Here is a 13,331-nt window from a genome sequence, read left to right as displayed (position 1 = left end):
CATCGGCAGACATAGCCACTCCATCGCCGGGCTGAGCCACTACACCCGGCTGAACTGCCATAGCTGGCTGAACCAATGGAACCTAAACCTAGGGAGCTACTGGATCCGGAGTGTGCGTAGCAGGAGTCTGGGCCCCTCCTCTAGCCTGAGAAGTGGCTGGTGCTACTGGAAGCAAACCCGCTCGAGTGACACTCTCTATGAGGCCCACCAATCGGACCAGAGCGTCCTGAAGAACTGGGGTGACAATAAACCCCTTTGGGACCTGAGCTGGGCCCACCGGAATTGCCTGGGCTGGAACCTCATCATCAAAGTCAACCTGAGGCTCCATCGTTGGTGCTGCTGCTCTAGGCTGAGCTCTGCCCCTAACTCGGCCTCGCCCTCTGCCCCTCGTGGGAGCTGCTGCTGGGGGCTCAAGATGTTGAGCGGTAGATGAGGAAGCGCGTGTTCTCTCCATCTGCGAAAGAACAGAGTAGAAATTTAATTAGCATTGAGAAACAAAACCGCACGACAAGAAAGAACAATGTGAAGTTTTTCCTAACTCTGTAGCCCCTAGGGGATAAATACAGACATCTCTGTACCGATCCCTCAGACTCTACTAAGCTTTTCCGTGAGTTGTGAGACCTATGTAACCTAGAGCTCTGATACCAACTTGTCACGACCCGGATTTCCCACCCTCGGGAGTCGTGATGGTGCCTACTAATGAGAGCTAGGCAAGCCAACTCTTAACTACTTTTATCTTTTATAAATTATTTCTTTTATCAAATATTAGTAATAGCATAAAAAATGACTGAATTAAATAAATACACGGAAGATTTAATTTAAAGTGACTGGATGTAAATGCAGAATCCAACATAACTATCTACCCAAGAACTGGTGTCACATTACTCACGAACTTCTAAGAATATTGAATACAATCGTCTGAAAGAAAATAATAAACTGTTTGTCTCGAATACAATGAGATAACAGACTAAAATAATAGATAGAGGAGACGTCGGGCCTGCGGACGCCTACAAGGCTACCTCGGTGTCTCACTAGTCTGACTGCTCACACCTGCATTACTGCTGCTGCTATCCGAAACCTGTATCTGTGCAAAAGAGCACAAAGTGTAGTATCAGCACAACCGACCCCATGTGCTGGTAAGTGCCTAGCCTAACCCCGGTGAAGTAGTGACGAGGCTAAGATCAGACAATCAAATAAACCTGTGCAGTTCAAGTATATATATATAGACAACAAAGGAAGTACTGGAAGCAACCAATCAATGTGGGAGGGAAAACATGTTGTAGGGAGGTAAAAGTTTCAAATAGAAATATTCAATAAAAGAAGGAGACAACAAAGTCATAATATCAACAAATATCAAAAGGAATCAACAATTTGCACGGCATCACCCTTCGTGCTTTTACTCTCTTCCTCACCCGAGCAATATATAAAATAAAACTATATACGACATCACCCTTCATACTTTTACTCTCTTTTCTCACAATATAATCAATAGATATCAGTACGGAATGACACATTGTACGGCACAGCATCACCCTTCGTGCTTTACACTCTTTCCTCACCATATCAAACAATACACGGCATCACCCTTCGTGCTTTATCACTTTTCCTCACCCAAACAACAATCACAGATAAGGGGCAAGGAAGTAAACTGGATAATAATCGGGATTCCAATAAGGGCACAACAATTAACAATAAAATTCCCGGCAAGGAATATATCAACAATTCCACAATTATCTCGGCAAGGGAATAATTCAATAATTCTTGCTCTTTCTTTCATTTCTTACTTAGTAATTCATTTTATAAGTTGAGCCAACGCTCCTCAAATATTAAATATCACCATTTCTTTCACATGCACTTCACAACATATAGAAGTCATGATTTAATCATGGAAGATATAACCAAATTCGAACATTCGCGATATAAGGACTTACGGTCATGCTAGACACCAACTTATAGATACTCGTCACCATGCCTATACGTCGTACTCGACAAATAACAAGTAGCAATTAAGACTCATCTCCTATTCCCTTAAGCTAAGGTTAGACCAAACACTTACCTCGCTTTGCAACCAATTCAAAATTCCAACAAGCCTTTGTCTCGCGAATTCGTGCCCGAAATTCTTAGATCTAGTCATAAACAATTCGATTAAGTCAATAAAAATTATAGGAATTAATTCCATATGAAATTCTACATTTTCCATTTAAAATCCGAAATTGCAAAAATTCGCCCGTGGGGCCCACGTCTCGGAACCCGACAAAAATTACGGAATATGAAACCTCATCCAACAACGAGTTCAACCATACCAATTTTACCAAAATCCGACATCAACTCGACCCTTAAATCTTCAAATTAAACCAAGAGGGTTTTCAAGATTTTCCCAACTAAAATCACCAATTAAATGCCAAAACTAGTAATAGATTCGGGTAATCTAACCAAAATTAAGTTAAGAACACTTACCCCGTTGTTTTCTCTGAAAATATCCCGAAAATCGCCTCTCCCCGAGCTCCAATTTGCTAAAAAAGAAAAATGGGACGAAGTCCCATTTTCAGAAGTTACATTCTGCCCAGAATGTTTTTGGGGTTACTGTTCACGTGTTTTTACTGTTCACCGGGGTACTGTTCACTGGTACTATTTCTGCAATTTTCTGCAATTTTTCTAAGTCCAAAATCACTCTGAGACACCTCTGAAACACTCACGAGCCCTCAGGGCTCCTAACCAAACACATACACTAACTCAACAACATCCTATGAACTTAACCGTGCAATCAAATCGCCAAAATAACGTCATATATCACGAATTAAGCTTTAAAATCGAAGAATTCTTTCAAATTTCATAAAACATCAAATTTTCCATTTTGAGTCCGAAACACGTCAAACGACGTCTGTTTTCTACCAAACTTTACAGAAAGTGCTTAAACCATATATAAGACTTGTATCGGGCGCCAGAACTAAAATACGGGCCCGATACCATCACTTTCTAATCAAATTTCATTTCCATTTTCCTTAAATATTTTTAGAAAATAATTTTACTCAAAAATTTATTTCTCGGTCCTAGGACCTCGGAATTCGATTCCGGGCATACGCCCAAGTCCCATATTTTCCTACGGACCTCCCGGGACCGTCAAATCACGAATCCGGGTCTGTTTACCCAAAATATTGACCGAGGTCAAATTTATTCATTTTAATATCAAAACTTAGAAAATTTTCACAGAATTTTGTATTTGAGCATCCGGCTAGGCGCCCGAACAGTGCACGCAAATTGAGGTGACTATAAATGAGGTTTTCAAGGCCTCGGAAGCTCGAAATGGATAAGAAAAAAGGTGACGACCCTTTGGGTCATCACATCATAACTGTTAAAAATGAATTGGGTGTTGTGTTGGCTAGCCTTATTTCACGATAGGCGCCATCATGATCGGCTCCAGATTTAGGGTCGTGACAGCTTTAAATGGTAGAACCTCATTGAATTGTTGGTTTTGATTTGCAGCTTTAAGTTGGGAGTGTTGATGAGTGGTGATTTTACCACTTATTTTAGTCTCTTTTCTTGAGATTTTGCGTCCTTTAATTATAATATGAGGTTGTTTATGGTATGTATTGCTATATTTTTAGGTAAATGATGCCTTGAAGAGAGTTGAATTCAATTGAAGTGGAATTGAGAAAAAAAGAGTACAAAAGTGCAAAATTCTTCAGTAATTCCGCAGTTGCGGAAAACTCTTCCTATATGCGACCTCTCATCTGCGAGGTGGAAGGTCCCATCTACGAAATTAAGCTTCCTTCCCTGAGACCGCATCTGCGAGAGAAGAACTGCTTCTACGGTAGTGCATCTGCGCATGCAAGTCTGCTTCTGCTGAGTCAGAGTTTCCCTTCAATGATCGCGGCTATCCGCATCTGTGGAGCCGCACCTGCGAGGATCTTTCCGCAGGTGCGGTCAACGGGCTTCGGACCTGGACAAGATTGACAATTCACATCTTCTCAACTCCAAACCACAAATACACGACCTAGTTTATTGAAAACACATCTTTAGCTTATTTTCAGTTCTTAGACTAGAGAAGACAAGTTTTGGAGCTAGGGTTCTTGCACACACACTTGGGTCTTGAAGATTTGAAGCTTTTGGTTGAGAATTTTTTACCTATTTATTTTCATTTCTTCATTTTCTTGCTTTGTATTGTATATCTAAGTGTGTAGTATTTATTCCAATACTTGAATCTTGTTTATGAAAATATTCATATTTAAAGTGTGGATTAAATATCTTGTTGTGCTTATGTATTGAACAATTTTTATTTACTATGAAGTGAGTTATTGTTTTTTTAATTATTCTTGTTCTTTAATATTCTAAGGGATTAGCTAACCCTAGAACTCGTCCATTAACTTTGAATTAATTTTGGGAAAGATAATTTGGGGTTGGGAAAGATTAATTAACAAGAACTTGAGGCTTTAACCCTCATTTTATAGATTCTACCTAGGGATATGATTGAACTACTTGTAGCCATAATTGGGTGTGCTTAATATCTCAATTTTTTTAAGGATAATTCAATTAGGAAGTTTTGTTAGTCTTTGGAAGAAGCTAATATAGAATTATTCCCCGAGGCTAATTAACATAAACTCACTCATATTTGTAAAATCGTAAAATACTTTGGATCATTACTTGAGTGTAATTTTTCTTGTATCCATAATTGTAGACATTGATCATTTTACTTGCTCTCTAGGTTAGTTTTTATTTTCGCATTTAGACATAAATATTTTCTCAAAATTTTTCTAAGTATTTGCCTTAGCATCATAAGTGATAATTCTCTTACACACCTAATCGCCTACATGTTGTTCTCTTTGGGATTCGACCCCGACTCATAGTTGGGTAAATGATATTACATGCGACCGTATCCATTTACTTTTTAGTAGTGGATTGGGGAGTATAAGTGAAGTGCCGAAAAGTAAAAGGCACGGAAACCAGTTCTGCCAAATAATGAAGGCATACAACAGCCATCCATACTATAAGGCTAGTCTGGCCAAAACACACGTTGAAATAACGACAAAACTCAAGGATCGCTGGATTAATAGGGGTTTTGAACCTTAGAGTGAAAGGGTAGGTATAGATGAAAGAGAAACCGGCATGGTAAGAATTAATTGTCTAATTGGCACCAGGAACTAAAATTGGAAAATCAGGTCTCCAATGACACTCTCTTCGAACAAGAGAAACTTCACCAATAGTAATCAAACTTGGGCAAAGGTCAGCACTATTGAGGGAGTGTTGATACCCAATTTTTCCTCACATATTTGTTTTAATATATATATACTTTCAAAATAGTACATATGCAGTTATAAGCATACATAAGTATTTTTATAATTTTTCTATAATTTTATAAGCTCCAAATCAATTTATTTCTTCTCTTTTATTTATATAAATATCCAATAATTATCCTTCAAATTAATTTTGTGGTGATTTAGCCATTTAAATTCACTATTTATGCCAACATAGTGTTTAAATATTTTTTGTGTATTTTTCGTAATTATATTTATATTTTTAAACTAAATTGCACATCTTTGCAATAATAGTCCTTACTAATGTATAATTACATTATTTATGCATAAAATGGTCTTTTATATTTTTAAAATATTGAATAACTATTTTTAATCGTTTCACTACACAAAAAATATTTTTGGTACTCACTTATTATTTTTATAAATTATTTAGTTATTAAAAAGTGGCCATTTAAAATCTGGCCTATTTTTATTTCAATTTTGGTCCTAATTCAACCCAATACCCAGCCCAATTTTAAACCCAAAATATACCCAGTCCAATACCCATCTGCCCCAACCCAATAACCCGGGCAAATCCTGGTCGTTGATTATTGTGATCAACGGTCCAGATTGACCCTTGCCTAAAATAAACCAAACGACCCCCCATCCCCCAAAACCCTTTCATTTCCTAACGTTCGCCGCCCTGAAATCCCTTTCCTCTCTCAAGTGCTCTAAAACCTAACCCTAATCTACCCACATCGCCGGTCGTCTGCTACCTTCCATGGTGTTCCTCACCACTCCCCAGGCCTCTAGTAGCATCTCTTGTACTGGTATCACCATCTTCAGGGTCCTCCAGGGACTAGGGTTAGTTTGCTTGCATCTATGGCCATTTCTTGCCTGTTTCAGGCTGTCCTAATTTGATTCCGAGTGAGATATTTCTATATCTATGGGTTTCTAGGTTTGATTCTTTATCTCTGTGATTGTTCTTCTTGAAACCCTATTTTCTTTCTTTTTAACTTCTTAGATCTGTACAGATCTGAGATGTTTGGACCTATTTCATATGATTTTTACAATAACCTTTGATTCTTTACAAGGATCATCTGATTTTCGAATGATTTTTCATCTTTCTCTAAACTAGGGTTTCCGGAAATCTCTTTTTCCAAAAAACATTTGATGATTTAGGTGTTTAATCTTTTGTTTCCTTTATGTTTTAACCGATTTCGTTAGGTTTGCTCTAATTTCAACTCGTTTACACTAAAAGCCCTAATATGTTTGACGTTCTTTGTTTGGTTTCTGAGTACTCGTGTACTGATTGTGTTCTTGCCTTGGTTCTTGTAATTTTTCTTTAGCCATATTGATGTCTCATGGTTTTCTTACCCTAATATGCCTCTACTGAGTTCTTGCTTTATTTAAGTTGTCAGCGAAACTTGCTGATTCTTTACGTGACTTTCTCTTTGATTGAACCCTTGACTGTTCTGATGTTCTTATTTCCTGGGTTGATTTGAACTCTTTTCCTTAACGAAACTTTTGATTCTTACCTCTCTACTCGGTTTGATTGAATTTTTTGCCTTACTTAGTTTTTCCTTGCCTTATTTGTTATTTGTTGATTCTTATCGATTGTTTCCTTAATTGAAACTTCTGTTCATTTACCCTTAATTACCTACTCTATACCCCTAACCTTACTTGATTCTTTTCCTTAAATATCTATCAGGCTTTTACCGTTAATTTGTTATCCCTTGATTAAAGGGAAGACTTACTGATTTACATGTGTGATTGATTCCATGAATTTTCTGATTGCTACTTAATTGATCTCTTACCTTATTTTGTTAAGCTTTTGATTACTATATAAACTCCCACTTATTTTAACTTCTGGACAACGAACAACAGTTCAAAACTACTACTTTTCACTCAAAAAGTCTCTCTTTCTGCTCTCTTTGCTACTTGTGATCTTTGCCATTCTAGTCGGCTGCAAGCCAAGGCTGGAAGTTGCACATTGCCTTTCTCACATCTTATGTTTTTCATTTTTTAACTAGGTATGCTTCTGATTAATTTTTAAATCAAAACCTATGTGTTTACTTACTGCCTTAGTTCATGTGGCCTAATGTCTATTCTTGTTTCTGTTTACTGCTTGTCCAAGCATGTCTAATACTGCCTATTCAAACCTGTGATTAGTATGCTTCCACTTTACTTGCCTGTTTCCTATCTTGTTTAACATGTCTACATATGCAACTTAAGCCTGCTTAACTAACTACTGTTTCTTCTTAGACTCTGCTTCTATGTAACTAGCATGCCTACACTTGTTAGCACTTACCTAGTATGCCCATTTAAGTCCTTTCCTGTTCTGTTTTACTCCTACTAAGCCAGTCAGTCTCCTTAAAGTGGTTCTAGTTGTGTGGTTTAGATGTCTTTAGCATGTTTCTACTGTGATCTTTGTTGCATCTATAGAACCCCCTCAAAACTCTCTATATCCTATTGTTTGTATGCTTTATTAAGCTGTACTCTCTATGTTCCCAATCCCTCTTCCCTTTGTGTGAAAGCTGCTTGCCAAAGTTGCTTCTTAAAGCTTGTTTGATCTCTGTCTTGTGTTCTGACTGCAAAATTGCTTCTTTATACTTTCCCTCAAACTGTTTTATCACCAATGGTTTTCCTAAGTTCTTTCCAGTCCTAAAACCTTTCTATTAAGCTCTTTCAAACCACTATGCACTTCCACTTACTCTTAGAATACTAGGTCCTGCCCCTCTAATATGTGTACTGCCTTGAGACTCTTGAGATCTCTTTGAACTATGGTATGTCAGAGCTGGCATTTCCACTTTGTACCTAAACCAGTTATTATTTGAGAAAGGTCTAGGTGTGAGCACTACACGGGATCCTTGAGGTCCTTAGGGAACTCTGACACACCTAGACATGAATTTGGCTATGGAACTTTGGGTATTTGAGACTACTGGAGCTTGGAAATCACTTGGGTCTACTGTTGATACCCAATTTTTCCTCAGATTATTTAAAACTTGCATATAGGCCAACAAAATTAAGCTTTCATAACAATTGGTATTTTTCTATAATTTTCCTCATATTTTACTAATTCATTTTTAATTTATCCAGTATTTTTATCTCTAATAATTAATTATAAATTGCATTACAGATGATTTTAAAGTATTCCTTGATTTAATATATCATTTTTTGTCCTATTAAGACCAAATGTATTTCACGAATTAGCCAAATTGGCACTATCTGGTTATAATTGCAATGACTTTACAATTATGGCCTAATTATATATTTTGTGCTATGTTTTTACTCAATAATTAGTCATTTATATTTTTAATACTAATTAATAATTTTAATTTAGTTTATTAATCATCAATTTCATTTTTTATAATTATTAGCCATTTTTATAAATTATTTATCTATTTTTATGGGGTATTTAACAACTAGCCATTTTTAAATTTCAATTCTAGCCTAATTAACCCAGACCCCTAACCCAATAAACTAGCCCAGTTACCCAACCCAAACTTAAAATCTTACTCGGCCCAACCTTCATTCTATCTGAGCCGTTGATTAATTCAAATCAACGGCCCAGATTAATACTTACCATATTAACCCCTAAACGACTATCCCCCTTTCTCATTTTCCCCCTCGTCTCACTTCTCACCCGTCTCTCGAAATCCTCTCAACTCTCTCTAGAACCTTCATCTCCTGAGCTTTGTCTCTCCCCTCTCCGGCCATCTCCTCACCGGAAACCATGAAGTTTCCACCTCTCATCGACCTTATGGATCCGTCTTTCACCCCTGTGTCACCAGTGGAGGCTCTCAAGTGACCTGAGGCGGTCCACTCCCATCTCCGGTCTCATGCCATGTTTTCCGGACACCTATAGCCATTCGAGTAATATCTCTACATTTTCCAGCCAAAGGCCGGTGATATTTTAATCTATTTTCTCCTCCTTTGGGGTTTCTCTGGAAACCCTAGCTTTAAATCCTCCGATCTTTTTAGATCTGTAATGGATCTATGTGTCTTTTAAGGTTCTTACCTGTTTTCCTCAAAAGATTTCTCTGATTTCAAACTATTTCTTCATTTTCCAGACTAGGGTTTCAAAACCCTTTTGCAAAAACGATTTCTTTCTGATTTTTAGCAATTACTATGTGATTTTTAGCATGTTTAAACATCGGCTGAGTCTTTCATTTTGCTCGATTCAGTTTTGTTAAGAAACCCTAATACTTCTGGGTTCGATTTGAAGTTTGAGTCTGTTTGCGATGTGTTTGCATGTCTCTCATGAACATTCTAGGTTTCATGTATGTTTTATATGCTCTTGTGCTTCCTGCTCTAATTTGTTCTTAGGGTTTCTCTGATTTTATTCAACACATGTTATTTATCGTTTAATATGTTCCACTATTTGTTTTATTGATTGTTCACATAATAATTTATATTGATTTTTGTGTAATCTCCTTAAACCTACGTTATCTTCCCTGAATCTTTGATTTTGTGTATTTTCCTTGTAATTCTGTACTGATTTTTCGAATTGCTTCCTTACTATTGTGATACTTTCCTTAGTTAGCGCTAATTCCCTGTGATTTCTAATCTCATTCGTGATTCTTTGAACTAACTTTCAGAATTAAAATTGTACTCTGCCTTATTTATGTGCACAAATATGTTGTTAGTTATTTATCTTGTACTTTCCTTACTTGATAATATTGTGTACTTAGTCCTTATTACATGCTACATGCTTTTACTACTCCTATTATGGTAAAATCAGACTTATAAGTGATTCTTTTCCTTATTTGATACAACTTGTACCCGTTTGAACTATGACTCCCTAATTGAAGGGAGTCCGGGTCTTAATTGATTCTGATTTGTATTATTTCTATAATTGTGCTAAGTCAGTACTTATTACCTTATTTTCCTGCATGTTCTCAAACTATAAATACTTTACCCTCTCTTTAGCATAACAGATGAACAATTCCATTGTTATGAACTCTCTCTTACACACATACATACTCTCTTGCTTCTCTTGTTGGTTACTTGATACTCAGTCGGATGCAAGCCAAAACTAAGTGATTACATTGCTCTACTGCTCTACACACTATTGCTCTACTTTCCTTCATTGTACTGCTTTTCACTCCTCACTCTGCACTTATTCTCTCATTTTTACTGGTATGTTTTCAGTTTAACTTACAGCATCCAAAACAATATGTCTCTATTTGTATTGCACTTCCTTTTGTTTCTCTTATGCTTCTACTTGTGGTTCTGATGTCTCCCTTGAAATTAGCATGCCTATTTTGCCATGTGATTACCCATTCCCTGTAACTCAGCATCTACTGCTTTCTTACATTTTCTACTACTATTCTGCCTTACCCCCTAACCCCCAATACATTATAAGAATGTGTTCGTGACACCTAGTTACTATGTGATCCTGAATCCTTCCACCTAAACCTAATGTGTAACTCTGTTTAGCACCCCTTAATCTAATACTGTTAAGCTCCTGGCATGAACACTTTGTGATAGACTATTGCTGTGACTATTTAAGTTCTATAGTACTTCTTTGGTGTTAACCTATGTGCAAATATGCTTTCACATATGAACTACTTGTCCCCAATTCCTCCTTTCCCTGTTCGTGTTTGAACTATGTATGTTGATTTGGTTTTGAGTTGCTGATTGTCTTGTTTCTTTTCTTCTTCAAACTTGTTTTCACTAAGGCAAACTCTTCTATTGCTTTCCAAAACTTATTTCAAACTAATCATTGTCAAAATAGTTTCCAACCCAACTCTTTTAAACCTATGTCAAGCACTCTCACATATACTCTTAGAAGTCTAGGTTCTGCCCCCTTAATGTGTGACTGCTTAGGGACCCTTATGAGCTCCCTCTGAACTCTGACACATTAAGGCTAGCTCTTCCACACTACACTTACTCAATTTGGTTATGAATCTAGGTGTGAGCACTGCCCGGGATCCCTTGAAATCCTTAGGGAACTCTGACACACCTGGATCATGTGAAAGGCTATGAACCAATGGCATTTGAGGCATTCTCGAGATTCTGGGTCTATAAGTTCCCTATAGTATAACTTCTTCTTTTATTATTTCAATTATGTAATTTGTGCAAACGATTTGTAATAATTATTGTAAAAACTCTCTGGGGATGGATAGTGAAAAGGGATGGGGTAAATATGCATGCTATAGTTGTTAAGGGTAGAAAATATGTTATTAGGTTTATATTACTAATTGCGCAATAGAAATCATGCTTAGGATTCATACATGCATTAGAAATCATACTCTTAGGTCCCATGTTTAATGTTTCAGCATGTGCATCCTTATAAAATCATGTGTTAAAATCCGCTAATAACTAGCACTTTACCATTATGTTATGCGCTGCCATGTACACTTAGAGATCCTGCCTTAGGATAAAAACAACGCTAATAAATAGGTCATTTCTATATCTTCTGCATATTCTGAAAGTATATAACACTTATGCATTTAGAAAAAAAATCCTGCTCAGGTCTTGCATATACATCAGTCTGCATTTTTTGTGCATTAGATATCATGCCTTTAGAATTACATTCACATATGCTTAGGCATCTCTAGTTTAGTTATTGATAAAAAAATAGATTAACCCAGTTTGTAATAGTTTCGGAATTCTGAACATTTAGAACAGCATGTTTAGTAATACAATTCAAACAGTCTTCTCTAAGTAACCCTGATAGCTGGAACACTGTTTTACACCTAGGCAAGCCTTAGGTTCTAAATTTGTCAAAACTGGAAACATGCTTTTTTATGTATGTTGCTTAATTATCAACTGGTTTAAAATCAGCAGGCAAAACTTATTAGGACCCCTTTTCTGAATTACAGATCAAATCTTCCTCTGTTATGTTTTTAAAATCACTTAGATAACATGCTTTAAGATTCTGAGTTTAAATGTGGACCTTATCTGTGTATGAGTCGTGTTGTCTATGTGCATTACTTGTGGAGGTATATCTGAGCCTTCTATCTATTTTCTGTCCCCTAAATGCAGTCCTATGTATTCTTATTTGTCTCCTAGTATTTTGCCTTTAAACCTGAGGGTCTGCCTAGAACCTCCCTCATAGGATAGAAATCCTAAACTTCTCCAGGATTATAGGAAAGGACGAGTAACATCATGCAATAGGAGTCGAGACCAACCCTCGCTTTAATTACCTTCACGGGGTGGAAAAGGGTATATATGGATATTATGATCGGTGCATTAACACCACGTGTAGCCCCTCTTTGAGGAGTGTCATACCGAGTATTGCATTGATGTGATCCATATTATAAACAAACGTAGGACACCCCCCTTTACATTCCCAAATAGACTTAGATTGTAATTCTTTTCAAAATCTTGCTTTTCATTAATTGTTTTTCAAACACTTGTGTACTTAAACTTAAATGCCCTACTATTTGAGTCATTCTTATTTATTTGCTAATTGCACAAATTCACAAAAATTATTTGGCCAGGAACCACACTAGTGGATCATGAGGGGTGCCTAACACCTTCCCCTTGGGATAATTTCAAGCTCTTACCCTACCTCTGGTTACCAAATGTAGTTATAAATGAACCCTATAGGTGTCCTAACGCACCTTAAATCATTAGGTGGCGACTCTTCAAAATGCAAGCCCCCTTTCCGAAAGGAAAGAGTTGTCCCAACCAAAATATCATAAACCCGATTTCGCGAGAAAAAGGGGCCGCGACAGCATGGCGACTCTACTGGGGACCTTCAGGCTTTTACCATTTCATACCGTTTTTGTGAATTTGTACCCTCCCTATGTGTAATTATTTGTTTAATTACTTTAAGCATTTAATTTCTTCTTCAAAAGCAAAACTGAAATATCTTTCTTGTTTCCTTCCTTTATAACTGCTTTAAATTATAAAATTGTTGTATTTATCGCTTTCTTAACGTGAAAATACATGTCAACATGCTTTTAATTATTGCATAATCATGCTCAACATCATACTCCACTCGTGCCAAACAAATACTATAGCAACGCTTGATGAGTGGTTGCACCCTTCCTATATCATTACCACCATAAATTCGGAAAGACTTATTTGCGGTAAAACTAGTCGATCAGCGGTGCAGTCGACAGTTTCGTGCCTTCCACCTTGAGT

Source organism: Nicotiana sylvestris, chromosome 3 (assembly GCF_000393655.2).
Source record: "Nicotiana sylvestris chromosome 3, ASM39365v2, whole genome shotgun sequence".
NCBI lineage: Eukaryota > Viridiplantae > Streptophyta > Magnoliopsida > Solanales > Solanaceae > Nicotiana > Nicotiana sylvestris.
Note: the sequence above shows the minus strand (reverse complement) of the source record.